Raw genomic sequence first — 8,163 nt, 5'->3', positions numbered from 1 at the left:
CCAGGCGGGTCTCAAACCTGTGGGCTCAGGCAATCCACTCACCTCAGCCTCCCAAAGGCCCGGGATTACAGGCTGAGCCACCAAGCCCGGCTTAATTTTTTTTTTTTTTTAATTGTAGAGATGAGATCTCACCAAGTTGCCCAGGCTGGTCTCAAATCCCGGAACTCCCCTCCCTGAGCCACTGCTCCCAGCTTTCCATATACATTTTAAAATCCGTTTTGTCAACTTCCATATCCAAACAAAAACACCCATAAGGAGTCTTCTAGGATTACACTAAATTTATAGATTACTTTGATCCTGGGATGAAAAATACAATATGAAGAATTCTTACTGGCCAGGCGCAGTGGCTCAGTCTGTAATCCTGTAATCCTCCACTTTGAGAGGCCGAGGCAAGAGAATTGCCTGAGCCCAGGGATTCAAGACCAGCCTGGGCAACTTGGTGAGACCTCGTCTCTACACTAAATCTCAAAAACTAGCTGGGCGTGATGGCGTACGTCTATAATTCCAGCTACTTGGAAGGAAGGCTGAGGTGGAGGGATCACCAGAGCCCAGCAGGTCAAGGCTGCGGTGGCTGTTTTTGTGCCTCTGCACTCCAGCCTGGGCCACAGAGTGAGACTCCAACTCAAAAAAAAAAAAAAAAAAAGCTTATTGATGAAGAAAGCCATTCTAGGAAACAGTTTTTACTGTTAATGATAATAGTTAAATAATTCCTGTAAATTGTTTCCAGTTTTCAGTTTTCAAAATACCTGCTGCTGCTTCCAGATTTGCCCTTCTCCAATCTTTTTTCTTTTTCAATTCTATTTTTCTTTTATACTCAGTACGTGGTTCCTTAATGGAGATCATGTTATACATCTTTATGGATTAAACACTGTATTATTTACAGACTCGCTGCTCAGTAACTATGGACTTGAACTAACTTGAGTGTTGAGCAGTTCCAGCTATTGAACACGTATCCTAACCTGCTCTGTATCAGGTACTGTGTCAGTCTGGGGTGGTGCAGCAGGGACCAGGAAAGCCAACGGAAGGCTCGTTGTGTTTCATGTACAGTCCTAGGGCCCAACATTGGTCATCTGCCAGGGAAAATGGTTATTGCCTTGAATAAGCAGGGAACAGCTGGTCCAGTGAACAGCTGAGGGCAGGGAACCTTTTCCTCAGTTTGGTGGAGAGACCCCAGGTAGAGCCAGCAGGACCCTTTAGCTTGGTCTGATATTTTTTCTGGCAATGACTGCTTGTGGGGTCTGGGTTGGCTGACCTGTTTTCTTTGTATATTTAATTTTTCACTGGAAATGACTAACAACCACACCTTCGGTCCCCATCCCTTTCTGCAGGGTTCCTTGTACTGTCTAGTTTGTTCTGTCCACTCAGGCTATTGCTGTCACGAGAATATTGTCCCTGTTCCCATCTTCAGGTTTCAGAGCCTTTCCCCTAGCTGTGCTAGAATCCAAAGTCCGGTGGATCACACTTATTTTAGGATGTGCAAGTGCATTGCAGGCAGCATGCTTTCTTGACTGCATCCGTGTGTTCTCCAGGGGACCAAAGACCAATGTGATCTTTAGCCTCCTTCAGAGTACTGAATTTCTACCAGAAGTGTGACTTGTTCCTGAAGTGTCACAAGACTAACTGGTGTTAACCTTGGTAGGGATTAAATAGGGAAATCTTCAAAAGTAGAGAATCCCTTGAGATCTTATGTTCAAGAGGTCGAAAATGGGAAACAATTGTTCAATACAGAAAGAGTATTTTTTAATAGAGTTGTTTGTATAGGAATAAGAGGATAGAGCCATATTCTGCAGGTGACTATCTTGGTTGATTTTTGACTTAGTTGAGTCTTGGGATTACTGCCTATATAAATTGTGAGATACTAGGCTCTGAATTTACCGTAATACCTAAATTCACTGGAACCATAAGTAGTATTTATTTTTGGCACATTCACTTTTGTAAGAAAGAAGGAGAGGCAACCATTCCAGTATCAAGAGTTTAATAAAAGCAACTCCCAGGTTTGCCCTGGTATCGAGTAGATTCAACATAAACTTCTGTACTTTCTACTTCTGCAGTATCATATAATAATTTATTGTTTTCTTTTTTTTTTTTTTTTTTGAGTTGGAGTCTCACTCTGTCGCCCAGACTGGAGTGCAGTGGCCGCTTCCGGCCACCGCAGCCTTGGCCTGCTGGGCTCCGGCGATCCTGATGCCTCAGCCTTCCGAGTAGTCAGAATTACAGGCATGTGCCACCACGCCCGGCTGATTTTTTGATTTATTGTAGAGATGAGGTCTCGCTGCCCAGGCGGGTCTCGAACCCGCGGGCTCACTCAGCCTCCCAAAGGTACGGGATTACAGGCTGAGCCACCAAGCCCAGCAATTTATTGTTTTCTTGATGATTCTGCAGCATCCTGAATTGCAGAGTGTCTCTTGTGGATGTGCTTAAAACAAACATTTTTTTTGAGATGGGGTCTCCCTGTGTTGCTCAGGATGGTCTCAAACAGCTGAGCTCAAGTGATTCTCCCACTTTAACCTCCCAAAGTGCTGGGATTATAGGTATGTGCCACATACCTGGCTGTAAAGTACTTTAATTTACAGTAAGTCCCCTACATATGAACCTTCAAATTATGAACTTTGATGATGCACACCTGTGGTTTTTTAATGTATTATTTCTCTCCACCAGGTGTCAGTATAACCTGTTAAATACATATAGTACTGTATAACCAATATGTTAGTTGAGTACCTAGGCTAACTTTGTTGGTCTTAAACAAATTGGATTTACAAACGTGCTCTTGAACTGAACTGACTTCCTGTACTTTTGGGGGGAGGAATCTATGGTATAGGTAGGATAGGCATTTCTTTTTTTCAGTAGAAAAACTGTAGTTCAGGGTGGTGATGTAATGTTTTTAGGGTTACACTGCTAATTAGTTCTAGAACTGGAATTGAAATCAAGTGTCCCTTGATAACTTGAGTATTTTTCCATTGAAAACATTACTTTTTGAAGATTGACTAATGCATTTTGAAAACATTTATACCACTGACGTGAGGAGGGCTTAGGTTTAAAATTTATTTAATCAAAATTTTAATTTCTTTTCACAGTTTTGAGGCTTTTTAAAAATTACTCTATTGAATATTCTAATCCTTTGGTAGTTTGATGTTTTGGGATAATAGTGTGTAACAAAACATACCTTTTTATGCTTTTATGATTTATATATATTTTTTGAGATGGGGATTTGTTCTCTTTCTCAGGCTGGAGTGCAGTGACACAGTCATATCTCACTGTAACCTCAAACTTCTGGGCTCAAGTGATCCTCCTGGCTCAGTCTCCTGACTAGCTAGGATGATAGAGGTGTGCCACCAAGTCTGGCTGATTTTTTATTTTTTTAGAGATGAGGTCTTGCTATGATGCCCAAGCTGGTCTTGAACTCCTGGCCTCAAGCATTCTTCTTGCTTCAGCCTCCCAAAGTGTTGAGATTACAGATGTGGGCCACCACTTAGCCTATTATAAGATTTTATAATTATAAAGTTATAATTTTTTAAATGTATACATTGTCCTAGGTTTTCTGGCAGTTTTAGTTTATTATAAAATTAAATTGAATAATTTGGAATAGATAATACATTTTCTGATTTAAGCTACAAAACTATATTACACATGTATATTCTGAGACACTTGCTTACACCCCTGCCCCTCTATCTCTTTCATTTTCCTACTCTTCTAGAAAGCCTTTTTTTTTTTGAGTCAGAGTCTCACCCTGTCGCTCAGGCTGGAGTGCAGTGGCATACTCATGGCCACCACAACCTCAACCTGCTGGACTCAGGTGATCCTTCTGCCTCAGCCGTCTAAGTAGCCGGAACTATAGGCATGTGCCATTATGCTCAGCTAGGTTTTTGATTTATTGTAGAGATGAGGTCTTACCAAGTTGCCCAGGCTGGTCTCGAGCAATCTCAGGGATTGCTCAGGCAATCCTCTCGCCTTGGCCTCCCAAAATGCTGGGATTATAGGGGTGAGCCACCGGGCCTGGCCTAGAAAACCATTTTTTTTTTTTTTTTTTTGAGTTGGAGTCTCACGCTGTTGCCCAGGCTGGAGTGCAGTGGCACGCTCGCAGCCACTACAGCCTTGACCTGCTGGGCTCAGGCCACCTCAGTCTTCCAAGTAGCTGGGACTACAGGCGTGCACCACCATGCCCGGCTAATTTTTTTTTTCTTTTTTTGATTTATTGTAGAGATGAGGTCTCGCTAAGTTGCTCAGGCTGGTCTTGAACCTGTGAGCTCAGGCAATCCTCTCATCTTAGCCTCCCAAAGTGCTGGGATTTTAGGCATGAGTCACCATGCCTGACCAAAAGCCATTTTTTATGGTTTATTTTTTAAACTTTCTTTTTTTGAGTTGGAGTCTCACTCTGTCACCCAGACTGGAGTGCAGTGGCTGCTCCCAGCCACCACAGCCTCGACCTGCTGGGCTCCGGCGATCCTTCCGCCTCAGCCTTTCAAGTAGCTGGAACTACAGGTGCGCGCTACCACGCTCGGCTAATTTTTTGATTTATTGTAGATATGGGGGTCTCGCCAAGTTGCCCAGGCTGGTCTCGAACCCGTGGGCTCAGGCAATCCACTCACCTCAGCCTCCCAAGGTGCGAGATTACAGGCTGAGCCACCGAGCCCGGCTTATTTTTTAAACTTTCAATGCTCCTGTATAACAAATCTAAGCAAATATGTTTCTGACCAAAGATAGCGTATGGTATGTACTATTTTGTACTTTCTTTTTTGTTTTATCACCTAATAGCTCCTCAGGCTCTCTTTGTATTGAAATACAGTTGTCTTCCTTCTTTTTATGGCTGCATTATGTTCCACTATCTTGGACGTCATTGGCTTTTTAACCAGTCTCGTGTTTCTGGACATCTGGGTTATTGATAGTTGTTTTACAGCTCCCTTCCCAGCTTGTTTCATACAAGCAAGAGTAAGCTCCTATCTGTCATTCCCTACTTGTGTAAAAGTAGGAGTGCCTGGCTAAAGGATAAGTGCATTTGTCATTTTGCTCAGTAGGTGGATGCTACATAGTAGATATCTACTAATTCATAGGTAGATAGATATTAATACAGCTTCTATATAGGCAGTTCCAAAGTCCCTTCCATAGGGGTTGTTCTAGTTTATGCTCTTCCCCTGGTGATACAGGGCATCTGTATCCCCAAAGCTAAGGGAGTATGTTGTCAAGCTTTGGAACTTTTACCAATCTGATAAGTGAGAAATAGTACCCTGGTATGGTATTAATTGGTAGCTCTCCTGTGAGTGAGGTTGAAAAAATTTTTTTTTTTGAGTTGGAGTCTCTGTCACTCAGCCTGGAGTGCGGTGGCGGTATCCTGGCTCACTGCACCTCAACATCTTGGGCTCAGACGATCTTTCCACCTCATCCTGAGAAAGTAGCTGGGACTATAGGCACATGCCAACATGCCCAGCTGATTTTTTTTGTATTTTTGGTAGAGATGAGGTCTTATTGTTGCCCAGGCTGGTCTCAAACTTCTGTGCTCAAGTGATTCTTCCATTCCAGCCTCCCATAGTGCTGGGATTACAGGTGTGAGGCACCACACCTGGACCAGCAGATTCCTTTGACAGGTGATATTACAATCCTTGTATTTGTTTAACTCTTGAAAGGACATAACATGGATTCAATGTAGCCTATGAGCAGCCATTTTAGCATTGCTTAGTTTTGTCCTGTGTTTCTCACAGTTCACTTTAATTTGCCCTCTAATCACTAGCCAAGGACAGAACTGGTTTCTCAGAGGTAGCTGTTGATAATTGTTTTACAACCCTCTCCCCAGCTTGTCTTATACTAATTAGCTTTTCTATTTCAAGTATTTGCCTCTACCCATAAGACTCAGGTTAACCTAATCAACCCTTCATGACACAGACAGACCCTATCCCTGTGGCAGCAGTCATATGACTGACCCACCCAGCTACCTGACAGCAGTATCTGTGCTAACCTGGCCCTTTGTGATGACATGAAGCAGACCACCACCCGATCACCTTAAGATCTGCCCCCATCAAAGGGAAGGGTTGAAAGGCATTCAGCTTCAAACAGCAGTTGCTGTTGCTTTGTTAAACTCTGGTGTGTCCTTGTGACTTTTTGAGCTATGGAGGCAACTGAACTTCTTGGCTCTGACTCCCTCCCGCACCTTGGGGAGGCGAATCAATCATTCACTCTTTCTCTCTCTCTTCTCCCTCCCTCCCTCCCTGCCTCCCTTCCTCCCTTCCTCCCTCTCTCTCCATTTGCCATTGCAAACATTGCTTTGCTAAGCTATGGTCTGAACATGTGGCTCCTTGAGCTGTGGTCACTATATTTCCTAGCTTTGTCCTCCTCTACTACCTTGGGAAGGTGAATCTCCTTCCTCTAATTTACTTTCCAAATGAACTATATTTTCCAATCTAACTTCTGTGCAGTTCTTTGCATCATTCTTGCAGCGCCAGATTGCACACACACCCACCCTGGCAGGTCTGAATTAGCATTTTAGAAGCCCCACTGGGATATATTTTACCCTAATACTTCGGAGGTCCCACTGAGATTTTTAGCCTAACAGCTCTCATTAGTGTACATATCACTTACACACTTTTTTCTGTTTTGTAAAATTTGCAAATTCTGTTTTACAGAGTTGTCCTTAACTCTTCTTCCAGCAGTGTACTGATTATGTCTCCAAGGTATATGGTTGGGACTGCCTTGTGGTCACATCACTTTGCGAGACATGTGTTATTGATCTTGCCTTAAAACCCACACCTGGGGTGGTGGTGAAGCCTGGCTGCTGCCTCTTCTCGGGGCTGACTGGCTTCTCCAGTGCCACCCCCTTGCCACTCCTACCGCTTGACTTGTTCCTGGAATTGACACCGCAAGCTTGTGCACTAAACTCCTGGACATGTTTTAAGAATACAGGACCTCGGGTTTAAGGAGCATTTATGGTTGGTCCCAGTTGCATTTCAGGGAAGCCACAAGTAGAGTTTAAGGCCTGCCGAGCACCATGCTGATTCTTGCTGCCCAAGGGGACGAGACTGGTGAAAAAGTCCAAGTGCGGCATCTTTGTTCAGTTCTAGTGTCTTCCTTGAAGCCTCCCTGTGACCACTGTTTGTACCCTTTGCCTGTGTTTTAAAACAGCCTCTACTTTAAAGCAGCGCCCTTTCTGAGGAATGATGGTCTGTTAGAAGGGAAACCAAAAGATAAGGAAATGCAAAAAAGCTCATAGTCCAGTGCAAAGATACAACCAGAATATGCCTAAGGAGGAAAGAAATGTCTTATGATAGTGTGTGTATTTCAACTGTCTTTCCTTTCCTAGGCTCATAATAGTAACAGGTAACTTTTATTGAGTGATTACTATGTTACAGGCACTAGTCAAATCACTTTTAGCCTATGAAATTATTTAATATTCACAACAGTAAGGAAAAACAAAAACTAATAATTTGTCATGAGCACCTCTGGAATGCTTCTTAAGAAGCACTTTTGAGCTAGTTTCTGGAATGAGGTGGTTTGTCTGAATGAATAAGAACACGTAAAAATGTTAAAATGTGATATGAGTGATGGTAACACAGAAGGGCCTCAAATGATCGCGTTTCATGCAATGTTTCATTATCATATTGAGAAAAAAAATGGATACCATGCCAGAGTCACTGTCTGTGCACAGTCTCCTCCTGTCCGCATGGGACTTAGCTCTTGTTTATATCAATTAGCTTGTGGTAAAATTGGTTTCATTATATGCCCTGTTGCTCAAAGTCGCAGTTTCCAAGAACATATTATATTGGTGGCATTAAGTGAAGACTTCACTGTAGTTACTCCCCCTATTCAAAACAAAATTGTTCAGTGGATAGAAGAGGAAGATTTTTATCCCTCAAGTAAATGTATCTTTTTTGTGTGACGTGAGTCTTTTTGAGTCTAGCAGTGAAAATAGACTTTTTTTTTTGAGTTGGAGTCTCACTCTGTCACCCAGACTGGAGTACAGTGGCTGCTCCCGGCCACCGCAGCCTCGACCTGCTGGCCTCCGGCGATCCTTCCACCTCAGCCTTCCGAGTAGCTGGAACTACAGGCGCGCACTACCACACCCGGCTCATTTTGATTTATTGTAGAGATGAGGTCTCACCAAGTGGCCCAGGCGGGTCTCGAACCCGCGGGCTCAGGCAATCCACTCTCAGCCTCCCAAAGGCGCGGGATTACAGGCTG

General features: G+C 43.5%; 1 protein-coding gene across 1 annotated transcript in view; it reads left to right on the top strand.

The window, feature by feature from the left end:
- ABL1 (ABL proto-oncogene 1, non-receptor tyrosine kinase) overlaps positions 1–8,163 on the top strand; it is a 156,928-nt gene that overhangs the window by 10,457 nt on the left and 138,308 nt on the right. The window lies entirely within an intron of this gene.

The sequence above is a fragment of the Carlito syrichta genome, unplaced genomic scaffold (genome assembly GCF_000164805.1).
Source record: "Carlito syrichta isolate Samal-C Ts95f unplaced genomic scaffold, Tarsius_syrichta-2.0.1 Scaffold302427, whole genome shotgun sequence".
NCBI lineage: Eukaryota > Metazoa > Chordata > Mammalia > Primates > Tarsiidae > Carlito > Carlito syrichta.
Note: the sequence above shows the minus strand (reverse complement) of the source record. Positions and strands in the feature narration are given on the sequence as shown.